The sequence below is a fragment of the Arvicanthis niloticus genome, chromosome 6 (assembly GCF_011762505.2).
Source record: "Arvicanthis niloticus isolate mArvNil1 chromosome 6, mArvNil1.pat.X, whole genome shotgun sequence".
Classification (NCBI taxonomy): Eukaryota; Metazoa; Chordata; class Mammalia; order Rodentia; family Muridae; genus Arvicanthis; species Arvicanthis niloticus.
In genome coordinates this window covers 34717952-34730100 of record NC_047663.1, presented here as the reverse complement: position 1 = coordinate 34730100, position 12149 = coordinate 34717952, and the positions used below count along the sequence as shown (strand labels likewise).

Sequence of the window (12149 nt, the reverse complement as noted above, 5' to 3'; positions counted from 1 at the left end):
GGTGACCCCTTGCTTTTCCCGCCCTCGCGAGGGATTGTGGGCCAGCCCCCCACCCTGGGGGGGCTGCGTTAGGGAGCGGTTGGCGCCCACGCGGGCGTCCACGCACTCGCCCACGCACACACAGCTTCCGGTGGGTAACCGGGGACTCGGGAGCTCACTCGGAGCGTGGCTGTTTCGGAGAGCATTAATGTCCGCAGGCCTGCCTAGCGTAAGAAGTAGCTGGAAAAGTAAGATGTCGTGTCCTTGTCGTCTCGTAGTCTAGCCTGGGCCTCTGGTGTCCTGAGGGAGGGTCTGGACCTCTTGAGTAGAGTTGACCAGGGATGTTCATGTAGCGGAAGTGACCGCTTCCAAAACAGAACTTTTGGGGAGATTGGCAGTTTGGAAGGTGGCTTTGTCCAAGAAATACGGAGGATGATATAAAAAAGTGTGTCGTACCCTACATTTTTTTTGTTTGTTTGTTTGTTTTTCAAGACAGGGTTTCTCTGTATAGCCCTGGCCATCCTGGAACTCACTCTGTAGACCAGGCTGGCCTCGAACTCAGAAATCCTCCTGCCTCTGCTTCCCAAGTGCTGGGATTAAAGGCGTGCGCCACCACTGCCCGGCCGTACCCTACATTTTAAGTAAAAAAATTATCTAGCATTTTTTGAAGACAGCATCTAAACTTTCTAAACTATGGGATATAGAAATACGTGACTCTCCCCGTTTGTGCACTACGTATTGGCAACAACTTTCTTTTTATTTTAACTTTTGGTTTTTCAAGACGGTTTCTTTGTGTAGGTTTCTTGCTTGGCTCTCCTAGAACTGGCTCTGTAGCTTAGGCTGTCCTCGAACTCACAGAGATTCACGTGCCTCTGCCTTCTGAGTACTGGGATTAGAAAGGCCATCGCCACCAATGCCCATCTAAAGCAACGACTCTATTACATTTCTTTTGTGCTTGTGTTTAGACGCAAGGGCCACGGTGCTAGTGAAGGTGCCAGTGGCTCTCTGCTTTTATCATGTGGGTACTGGGGATGGAATTTTCCTTTTCCCTGCTGAACTACCTCTCCCCTCACTTGGCAGTGATTCTTAGCCTGGATTTTTATTCAGGGATTTAAGCTTTAAATACTCCAAATCACTCTTTCAAATACTAAGGAAGGTAGCAACATGTTGAACAGTGTAGTAAATACCATATATCTTTTATTTTTTAAGATTTATTTATTTATTTTATGTATTCACCATTGCTTTCTTCAGACACACCAGAAGGGGGAATCAGACCCCATTGCAGATGGGTGTGAGCCACCTCATGGTTGCTGGGAATTGAACTCAGGACCTCTGGAAGAGCAGTCAGTGCTCTTAACCGCTGAGCCATCTCTCCAGCCCGAATACCATATATCTTAAGTGTGCATAGACATGTCATATAAAGTATGAAGATATAAAAACAGCACCGTTTTCTTGAAACTAAAGTTTGAACTCAGAATTCTTTTAACTGCCCTGAGTAATCTCCAAATTCTGTGTCCCTTCTGGGAGGAGGAGAATGGATTTACCCCATTTGATGACTCAGGGAAAGCTTGGTAAGACTGGACAAAATATGGTTTATGTAAGTACATTGTTTAGCTTATGTAAGATTTATATTTGAGCATTCAGTAATTATTAGATGTTATCCCCAGGAAGAATCCGTGCTTAATGTTTATAAAGCAGTTGGGTTCTTAGGTGAGAAGATAGTTAAAAAAGAGAATTCTAAGGGGCAGGTGGTGGTGGCACAGGCCTCTAATCCCAGCACGTGGGAGGCAGAGGCAGGCCGATTGCTGAGTTCAAGGCCACTCAAAACTACACAAGAGAGAAACCCTGTCTCAAAACAAAAACAAAATAAATAGGCTGGAGAAATAGCTCAGTGGTTAAGAGCACTGGCTGCTCTTCCAGAGGACCAGGTTCAATTCCTAACACCCACATGGCAGCTCAAAACTCTCTGTAACTCCAGTTCCAGGGGATTGGATGACCTCACAAAGACATACATGCAAGCAAAGCAGCAATACACATAAAATGAAAAATAAATTATTAAAATAATTTTTAAAAAGCAAATAAAAACAAGAAAAATGGAATTACAAGTAGTAATACATCTTTAGTTTGGCCAAATGCAGTGGATTTGCTTTTTAGATTTTTACTTCATCTTGGAGACTTAAGCTACTTGACTGTGACTTGGGAAATTAGACGCTGGTGACATCTGCCATCTAATTTTCAGTAGACAGGGTGTCACAGACATGCAGTTCCTAGAACTTCTTAGTCCCTGTCATTCCAGGCTCTACTTTCAGTTTTGAGCATAGCTTTCATGAATACATACTTTGTGCAAATAGAATAATATAGTAATTCTTCTTTTGACTGGTCTGTTTCATTTAAATGATGTTCTTAAGATTAGTCTATATGGTAGCATCTATTGGAATTTCCCTCTATGTGTGTTTGTGTGTGTGTGAGTGTGTGTGTGTGTGAGAGAGAGAGAGAGAGAGAGAGAGAGAGAGAGTGTGCGCGCATGCGCACACACTAGAGAGAAAAGAAAGAGCAAGAGCAAGTAATCATGTGTGCTGCAGAGACAACTTCCTGTAGTCTTTCCTACCATGTGGGTCCCAGAAATCCAACCCAGGTCTTCAGGTTTAACTGCAAATACTTTTATTGACTAAACCATCTCTCCAGCCCTTTATATCTGTGTTTGTTGGGTTTTGTTTGTTTGTTTGTTTTAAGTTATTATCAGAGCTAGGGGGATAAAATATGTGTCATGCAAGCATAAAAACTTAAATTCAGCTGAGCAGTGGTGGCACACGCCTTTAATCTCAGCACTTGGGAGGCAGAGGCAGGTGGATTTCTGAGTTCGAGGCCAGCCTGGTCTACAGAGTGAGTTCCAGGACAGCCAGGGCTACACAGAGAAACCCTGTCTCGAGAAAACAAAACAAAACAAAACAAAAACAAAACAACAACAAAAAAAACCACCAACAACTTAAGTTCAAATCTGCAGAATGCTTGTAAAACTGATCATGGTGGCACTTTATAATCCTAGTGCTCCTACATTAACATGTGAGAAAGATAGGGAACTCCCTGGAAGCTTGTGGGCCAACTAGCCTGGCATCTGCAGTGGTATCTTTGTTAGGGTTACTAGTGCTGTGATGAAACACTAGTACCAAAAGCAAGCTGGGAGGAAAGGGTTTTTTTTTAGCTTACACTTTCACAGCACAGTTCATCTTAAAAGGAAGGGCAGGAACTCAAGCAAGGTAGGAACCTGGAGAACAGGAGCTGATGCAGAAGCCATGGAGGGGTGCTGCTTACTAGCTTGCTCCTCAGGACTTGCTCAGTCTGCTTCCGTGTAGACTGAAGCACCACCAGCCCAAGGATGGTAACCACCCACAATGATGCGCTGGGCCCTTTCCCATCAATCTCTAAGTTAAAATGTCCTACAGGTTTGTCATACCTCAGTCTTACAGAGGAAGACATTTTCTTAAATGAGGTTCTCTCCTCTCAGATGACTTTAACTTGTGTCAAGTTGACATAAAAGCAGCCAGCACAAATTTCAAGGTGGAAGGTGATGGCTAGTAGTTCACTGACCTCCATATGCATTTTATGGCACTGAAGTGCCCAAACTCCCTGACATAAATACATGCCTACAAACATATTATGATAAGAAAAAAGATATCAAGGCAGATCATGGTGTCTTGTGGGTCCTCATTCTGCCCTGCTGCTGGGGTGTGGAAGCACCACTGGAGAGACTGGACTTTAGGGAAGTGTCAAGACACTACTTGGGGTGGGAAAATGCAGTCTAGCATGTGGAAGGCTGAAGTTGGGGTTCTCTGATTCCCAAGAATTCAGTCGCTGCTGGGATACTACACAGAGGAGTTGGGAATGAAGTGTCAAGGGTCCATGGACCTGCAATAAAGCCAGGACTGGGTGGTCCCAAACTCCTGGACATCTAGGCAACCCAGTGGTACGGGGTCAAGAAGAGTTGGGAATGGAATTGGGGCCCTGTAGGCCGAGGCAACGACAAGCCCAGGACTAGGGGAGTGAGAACTTTGGCTTAGCTCATTGTGGAAAGCCCTTAGCTCGGCAACAGTTGTTTGGGAGCAAAGAAAGGCCTTCTGTGGTACACTTAGGCAGCGGCTCAGTAGTCGAAGGCTTTCTCCATGCTCTCCATGGCAGTTCTTGATGAAAGAGATAGTCTTTGACTCCAAACTCTTTATTGGTTGTTCATCATGGAAAATGAATGCTTGCCAACTCTTCAGAGTGGACCAGAGATTAAATACCTTTTGCAGGGAGGAATGTCTGGGAAGGGAAGCTTATTGGCTAAACCCTCAGAGTCTTGGATACTTCATTAGTATGGAGAACTCTGTTCTGGGATACATGAACAATGTGGGGAGTGTGGACATATGTTTGAGGCCAGGAATCTAGTAGGGATCTGGGAGGCGCCTACCTCTCAGGTGGGTACCTGGGTACCGGGGTTGCAGACCCCTGCTCTACCTTACCAAGGTTCCTGGCACGTTCCACTGTCCCATAGTGTCTCATGTGTAATTTCAGCATTCAGAGGCCTAGGCAGGAAAACTGTCTCAAATTTAAGGGTGTATGTACTTAGTAATAGGCTAGCCATGATTATATAATGACACTTGTCAAAAAAACCTGAAAAGGGTCAGATATAATATTTTATACCTTCAATCTAGGCACTAGGGAGGCAAGGAATAGACCTGTGAGCTCTATATAGCAAGTTCCAGGCTAGCCAGGACTATATAGTGAGATCTTGTCTCAAAAAATGAAACAAAACAAAAAAGCAGAAAGGGGCTAAGAAGATGGCTCATTGGGTAACAGGATCCTGCTGCCAAGTCTGATGACCATTGTTTGATCTCTCAGGACCCCATGGTGAAAGGAGAGGAGTGACTCCTGAAAGTTGTCCTCTGACCTCCGCACATGGCTGCCTTTTCAGAAAACAAATATATAAAATGTAATTGCAAAATAAATCTTTCTGTTTGGCAGGATAAGGGACTGAGTTACATATTTGAAATATCAAAAGCAGACCTGGCCCCCAGGTTCTCCAAGCATCCCTCAGTCCCTAGCTGGCATACCCTGCCCCCAACCCTGAACTTTCCAGCCCAGGGACTGACTGCCCTTCTCCCAGAGGCTCTTTCTTCCCTGTATAATCCAGACATCATTTTGGTTTTGGTTTGTCCCTTTCTCCTGCTTGTGTGTTCCAGTTCCCTCCCCTCCACCTCTCCCCTTGCTCTCTTTCTCTGGGCTCACACCCTTTCATTTTCCCCTCCCCCACTCCCCATGGTGACTTACCTGGCCTTGGTCCTTGGGGCCAGTGAACTAGCCCCCCTGAAAACAGCTTTCCAATAAAAGTGCTTTTAATATAGTCTAATCTGGCTTGAACTGGCTCATTTTACCAGTGGAGAAATAATTCTAGGAATCTGTAGCCTCACACATGCCAGAGAAGCGATTCACCACTGAGCTATATCTGCAGTCCATTTATTCAAATTTGAGACATAGTCTCTGTGTTTCCAAAGCTGGCCTCAAATTTATAATCCTCTTGGTTCCTTTGGAGTAGTGGGATCACTACTGATCCTGACTCAATATTCTGTGGGTGTTGTGGTTGGTTTGCTGCTTTTGAAAGGGGTTCTCTGTAGCCTAGGCTACCATAACTGTTATGCAGTATAGACTGGCTGCAAACTTGAAGTTGAAGCTGAAGTACAAGTTTGCAAACTTGTACTTCAACTTCCCAAAGTGTTAGAATTACAGGTCTCAGCCACCATGCCTGGCTTAGTAAAGTCACCTCTTTGTCCTAAGACAGATTGTATGCATAAGTATGCCAGTGATGATGAACATCTTGTAAAATACTGTAACTGAATTTTGTGAAGGCTATGGACCTGTTGAGGACACCCTGTTACTAGTTTAAGGAGGTATTGCTGGGGACAGGTATGATTGTTCAATGGAAAAGACATTTGGTGCCAAACCCTGAGGACCTGAGTTATGTTTCCAAGGACCTACATGGCAAGCAAAAGAACCAGTTGATCCTCTCTGAGGGATCACATGAGTTGTGCCACTTGCATGCAAGTTCACACATACATAGACACATCTACTAATTAAATGTAAAAAATTAAAAAGTATGCATAGGAAGCCAGGAAGATAGCTTGTTGGGTAAGGAACTTTCTTGCCAAACCTGACAACCCAAGTATGATTCCCAAGACCCACAAGTTGCCTTCTGATCACCATATGTGCATCATGGCACCTTCATACCCAACAACAAATAAATAAATATTTTATTAAAAATATTATATATTTGTTATATATATTATATAGTAAATTATAATATTAAATATACATTATATATTTATTATATTATATATTTATTATATATAATTTATTCATTTATTTACTTATTGTGTGTATATGCTAGTAAATAAGGTACTCCTAGGACCAGTATGAATAGTTATTAGGTAAGGATGCTTGCTTCCAAATCTGCAAACTAGAATTTAATCCTTAGGAATCACATGGTGGAAGAACAGAACTGACTCCCATGGTTTCCTCTGACTACACACTGTTCCGTGGCACATATATGCCCACACACATAGACACAATAAGTAAATAAATGGATAAACAAATGTTAACAAGAAAAAAGATTTTCAAGTCACAAAACTTCTAAAACTAGTATGTAAGCTTTGAACTTTTTCATAATGCTACTTTAGTTCACATGTAACTCCCTTTTCCCTTTCATGCTTAGTTGCAAACCAGATTTCAAAGTATCTTGACATTTCTCTTTGTCTTTATCTGGATGCTTCACAAATTTTCATATGCTTGCACAGGAGCCATGATAATTTTTTTTGTATCATTCTAGTGTTACTATCTGTGTTGCTAGAGCAAGCACTTAATATTCCATACCATAGAGGTGATGCTTTATTTATAAATTGTATATATGTACATGTGTATATAGGGTATATCTGTATATGTATACAACATATACTTACTTTGAGATAGATTATATATGTGTGTGTGTATGTATGTATGTATGTATGTATACTTAATACCAGCACTCAAGAGAGAGGCAGAGGCAGGCAGATATCTGTGAGTTTAAGACTGGCCTAGTTGGGCTGGAGAGATGGCTCAGTAGTTAAGAGCACTGACTGCTCTTCCAGAGGTCCTGAGTTCAATTCCCAGCAACTGTGTAGTGGCTCACAACCATCTGTAAAGGGATCCAGTGCCCTCTTCTGGTGTGTCTGAAGACAATGACAGTGTACTCACGTATATGAAATAAATAAATCTTAATAAAAACTTAGATTTAAAAAAAAAAAAAAAACTGACCTGGTCTACATAGTGAGGTCCAGGCAGCCAAGGTTAGTGAGACCTTGTCTCAAAAAATAAGTGGGGCAGTGGTGGCACACGCCTTTAATCCTAGCACTTGGGAGGCAGAGGCAGGCAGATTTCTGAGTTCGAGGCCAGCCTGGTCTACAGAGTTCCAGGACAGCCAGAGAGGAGACACAGAGAAACCCTGTCTCGAAAAACAAAAAACAAACAAACAAACAAAAAAAGAAATGAAAAACCAAACATAAATAAATAAATATAATAGAAATAAAATAACTAATGTCTTTAATCCTAGTACTCAAGAGGCAGAGACAGGCAGAGGCCAGTCTTGTCTACAACGTGAGTTCAAGGACAGCCAGTGCTGTTATACAGAGAAACCCTGTTCTGAAAATATTAATTAATTAATTAATTAATATGAAACAACTAGCAAACTGTGGAAAGTAGATCACTTGCCTGGCATGTGTGAGACCCAGAGTTCAGTTTCTCCCACTTGAAAGGTTCCCCCCAACTCGCCCTATTTTTTTTCTTCCCATGTCAGACATTTCTTGTTTTGTCATTTTTAGTTTTAGTAAGATGCTTAAAACAGCATTGTTAGGTTGGAGAGATGGCTCATCGTTTAAGAGCACTGACTGTTCTTCCAGAGGATCTAGCACTGACTTGGTACCTTGCAGCCATCCATAACTCCTGTTCCAGAAAATCTAGTGCCCTCTTGTGGCCTCTGAGGACACTTGATGGATGTGGCACACAGAATCTGTACACAAAGCAGCCATGAACTTTTTCTTTTTTCTTTTCTTTTTTTTTTTTTCTTTTTTTTTTTCTTTTTTTCCGAGACAGGGTTTCTCTGTGTAGCCCTGGCTGTCCTGGAACTCACTCTGTAGACCAGGCTGGCCTCGAACTCAGAAATCCACCTGCCTCTGCCTCCCAAGTGCTGGGATTAAAGGCGTGTGCCACCACCACCTGGCCTATGCACTTTTTCTTAAAAGCATTGTTTCACACACATACTTTGTTTTCTCTTTTTGAAACTGAACTTTTAACGTACATTATAATAGCAGGTGTAGTGGCCCATGCCTCTAATCCTAGCTGGTAAATCTCTGTGAGTTTGACGCTAACCTACATATCAAGCTCCAGGACTACATGAAGAAACCCTGTCTCAAGAAAGAAAAAAAGAAAATAATAATAATAAAAAATAAACTACATAATTTGTTATGTATGTAAGTAGTCTCACACGAGTAGGAGTCAGAAGAGAACCTTGTGGGGAGTTCTTTCTTATCATGTGGGTCCCAGGGGCGGGCTTTATTGTGAGGTAGAAACCAAAGTCTGAATTGAGAGTCTAATATTAAGATGGGTGACTGCCTGGAGAAAAACAATTCTCAAGAGCAGTCTCAATGCATATTAATAGAGAGTTTTTAGAGACAAAACACATAGAAAAACTACAGCCAGGTTGGCAGTTGCAGAGGCATATTAAAGCAAACAAGCAGTTTAACAGTAGCCAAAACCTTGCAGTTATATGGGGCAGTTCAACCCCGAGTTTCTAGAACAGTGTTGGGTACTTTCCCAAGGGACTTTTCATGGCATATGTAGCAAAAGAGGTCTTCAGCTGGGAGAAGTGGAGGAATCTGTGTCCTCTTGATAGGTAGCAAGTGCTTTTACTTGTTGACCCATCTCACTGCCTCTGTTTCTCTCTTTGTAGGTTTTTAAAGATTTGTGTTTAATTAATTAACTATATAGCCGAGGATGACTTCTGATTGTCCTACCTCCACCTCCTGAGTGCTGTGGTTACAGGCATGACAGCCATGCTGACAGTCAGACCCACGGACAGCTCTGTGCATGCTAGGCAAGAACTCTAGCAATTGAACTACAACCCCAGCTGTATAGGCCTAGAGTTCATAATATTTTGGTGGATATAATAATATAATATATTGCCACATAGGTGTTAGCAGTTTGCAAATTCTTTGTCCTACAATTGTAAAAGTCTGTCCTAGTTAGATTGTTGTTGCTGTGATAAGCACCATGACCAAGAACAACATGGTGGGAAAGTCTTATTTCATCTTACAGGTTATAGTCCATCACTGAGGAAAGTCAGAGTAGGAACTTAAGGCAGAAACCATGGAGGAACACTGTTTAATGTCTTGTTCCCAGGCTTATGGTCCTTTCTTACATAGCCCATACCCACTTTCTTACCTATGGTACCGTCCACAGGACCCAACATTAGTTAGCAATCAAGAAAATACTCCACAGGTATGTTCATAGGCCAGTCTGATGGAGAAAGTTCTTCAATTAAGGTTTCCTCTTACTGCTGGGCAGTGGCGGTGCATGCCTTTAATCCTAGCACTCAGGCAGAAGCAGCTGGATCTCTGAATTTAAGGCCAGCCTGGTCTACAGAGCAAGTTCCAGGATGGCTAGGGCTACATAGAGAAACTCAGTCTTGGGGGAAAAACACCTTTCCCAAGTATGTCAAAAACCATGATTTACATCACAGAGTTCATAGTCCTCTTGAGAAAAGTTTGGAGTGATCTGAATTTGAAGATTCCATAGAGTAAGAAGTAGAAACTTAGAATTAGCTGATAGATGATGGACATGAAGGTATTTTCCCTAGAGTGAGGCTTATCCATTGCGTTTCAGATGTGCTGAGTCTTGTGATTTCTTTAAATGTGCAGCCGAACTGTGGTCGTTTGAGGCTGTAGTTTATGCTATCCCTGATTTTCAGGTTGCTTAAAAATAGAGCTTGCATTTTCTTACAACTGAGCAGGCCTTATAAGACATGAGACATGTTAAATTGTTTGATACTTACTGTTAAGTTATTTTTCCTTCAGGGAGGAAGAGGAAGGCAGAGAGAGCAAGCGTGCGCTGGGGAGTATGAGGGAAGGAACAGCCTGGGGACACCAAAGAATCTGGATTACATAGGAAAGAATCTCTGAGGGAAGGGCAGCCCAAACCCCCGGGCTGGAAAGTTCATGGTTGGGGGCAGGGTTTGCCAGCTAGGGAGTAAGGGATACTGGGAGAACCTAGTGGCCAGGTCTGCTTTGATATGTAAAATATGCACCTCAGGCCCTTGTTCCTGGGTCTGAAACCAAACAACCTGTTAGAAGTTTAGAAATCACCCGGCAGTGGTGGTGCACACCTTTAATCCCAGCACTTGGGAGGCAGAGGCAGGCGGATTTCTGAGTTCGAGGCCAGCCTGGGTCTACAGAGTGAGTTCCAGGACAGCCAGGGCTACATAGAGAAACCTTGTCTCAAAAAAACAAAACAAAACAAACAAACAAACAAACAAACAAAAAAAAACAGAAGTTCAGAAATCTTTTGTGTTTTGCTTTTTTTTTTTCTCCCCACAATTTGGTACTATTATTAACATATTACCACAGACTTCATTGTTTGATTGAAGTAAATTTATCACACTTGTAATGGGTGGGAAGTATAGTAGTATTGTTCACTTGAGTGTCTGTTACCCTACAGCCAGAAAGTAGGGCTGCATTCCAGGAATTTTTGGAGGCTCTAGGGATTAGGTAGGGATTTACTACCTTAACCTTTTAAGCTTCCACATCACTTATGTATGACATCACTTAAGTCCACTTTCCAAGCATGCTAAGCAATTTAGTTAACATCTTGTCTCTGACTTCAGTTCTTACTGAATACCTTTGTATTTCTCTAGCCTTTCTGCATGCTCTGTGATTTACTTTAGACCCACCTAAATAATCTCATCTCAAATCCTTAATAACACCTGAGAGAAATATATTGTTTTGAGACAGTCTCATATGTACCAGGAAGGCCTCACATTATAGTTAGTGTGGCCTCTTCGTGTGTACTGAGATTCTGAGATTACAGGTGGCCATTACTACACACAGTACTGGAGATCAAACCCATGGCATGCTAGACACACACACACAAAATTCTGCCTACCTAACTAAGTTCTCAAATCAAAGGAGCTTTTTGTGTGCATACACGTGTGGTACACATGAGTGGAGAGACTAAAGGCCAAAATGTTAGTGTTTGAAAGTTTGGGGGATTTTTTTTTTTTACTTTGTAGGGTTTGTTTTTATTGTTTTGAGATAGGGTCTCAGTGTGTAGACAAGGTTAGCCTCAAACTCAGATCTGTCTGCCTCTACCTCTTAAGTGTTAGAATTAAGTTGTATGCCAGTAAGTTATTTCTCTGTCAGTGAAATGAGCCAATTCAAGCCAAGTTTTAAAATACAGATATATAAATGCAGGTTCATTGGGAAGCTGCTCTGGAGTGGATTCCCTGGCCCCAAGGACTGAGGCCTGAGAAATCACCATGGGAAGTGGAAAGAGGGAAGGGGGAAAGAGAAAGCAAGAAAGAGCACTCTCAGAGGGAGAGGAGAGAGAGAAGGAAAAGAGACAGGAGAGCAAGATGTCTGGATTATCTAGGGAAGAGCCTCTGGGGGAAGGGCAGTCAGTCCCTGGCCTGGGAAGTTCAGGGTTGGGGGCAGGGTACGCCAGCTAGGGACTGAGGGGTGCTGGGCTCTGAAACCAAACATGCCATTATGCCTGCTCTAGTTGTAGGAAAGGATAAAAATGTAGGACTGGAGGCCTGACTTAGTGGCACATGCCTTTAATTCCAGCATTGGGAGGCAGGGGTAAGTAGATCTATGAGGTGGAGGCCAGCCTAGACTTCAAAACAAGTTCCAGAACAACCAGGACTGCACAATGAAACCCCGACTCAAAAAAACAAAACAAAACAAACAAAAAAAAACAAACAAACAAACACCAACCAATAGAACAGGGCCTGGAAAGATGCCTTGATGGTTAAGAGTACCGGCTCCTCTTCCAGAGGACCCAGATCCTCAATACTCAAATGGCTGCTCATAATGATCTGTAACTCTAGTTCCGGA

General features: G+C 42.6%; 1 protein-coding gene across 2 annotated transcripts in view; it reads left to right on the top strand.

Annotated features, from left to right (window-relative positions):
- Positions 1-104: 104 nt before the first annotated feature.
- Tex14 (testis expressed 14, intercellular bridge forming factor) overlaps positions 105-12149 on the top strand; it is a 131175-nt gene continuing 119130 nt past the window's right edge. For both annotated transcript variants that reach the window (XM_076936080.1, XM_076936079.1), the window contains exon 1: positions 105-227. The gene's annotated coding sequence lies outside the window, so the exon portion shown is untranslated. The remainder of the gene's footprint in view (positions 228-12149) is intronic.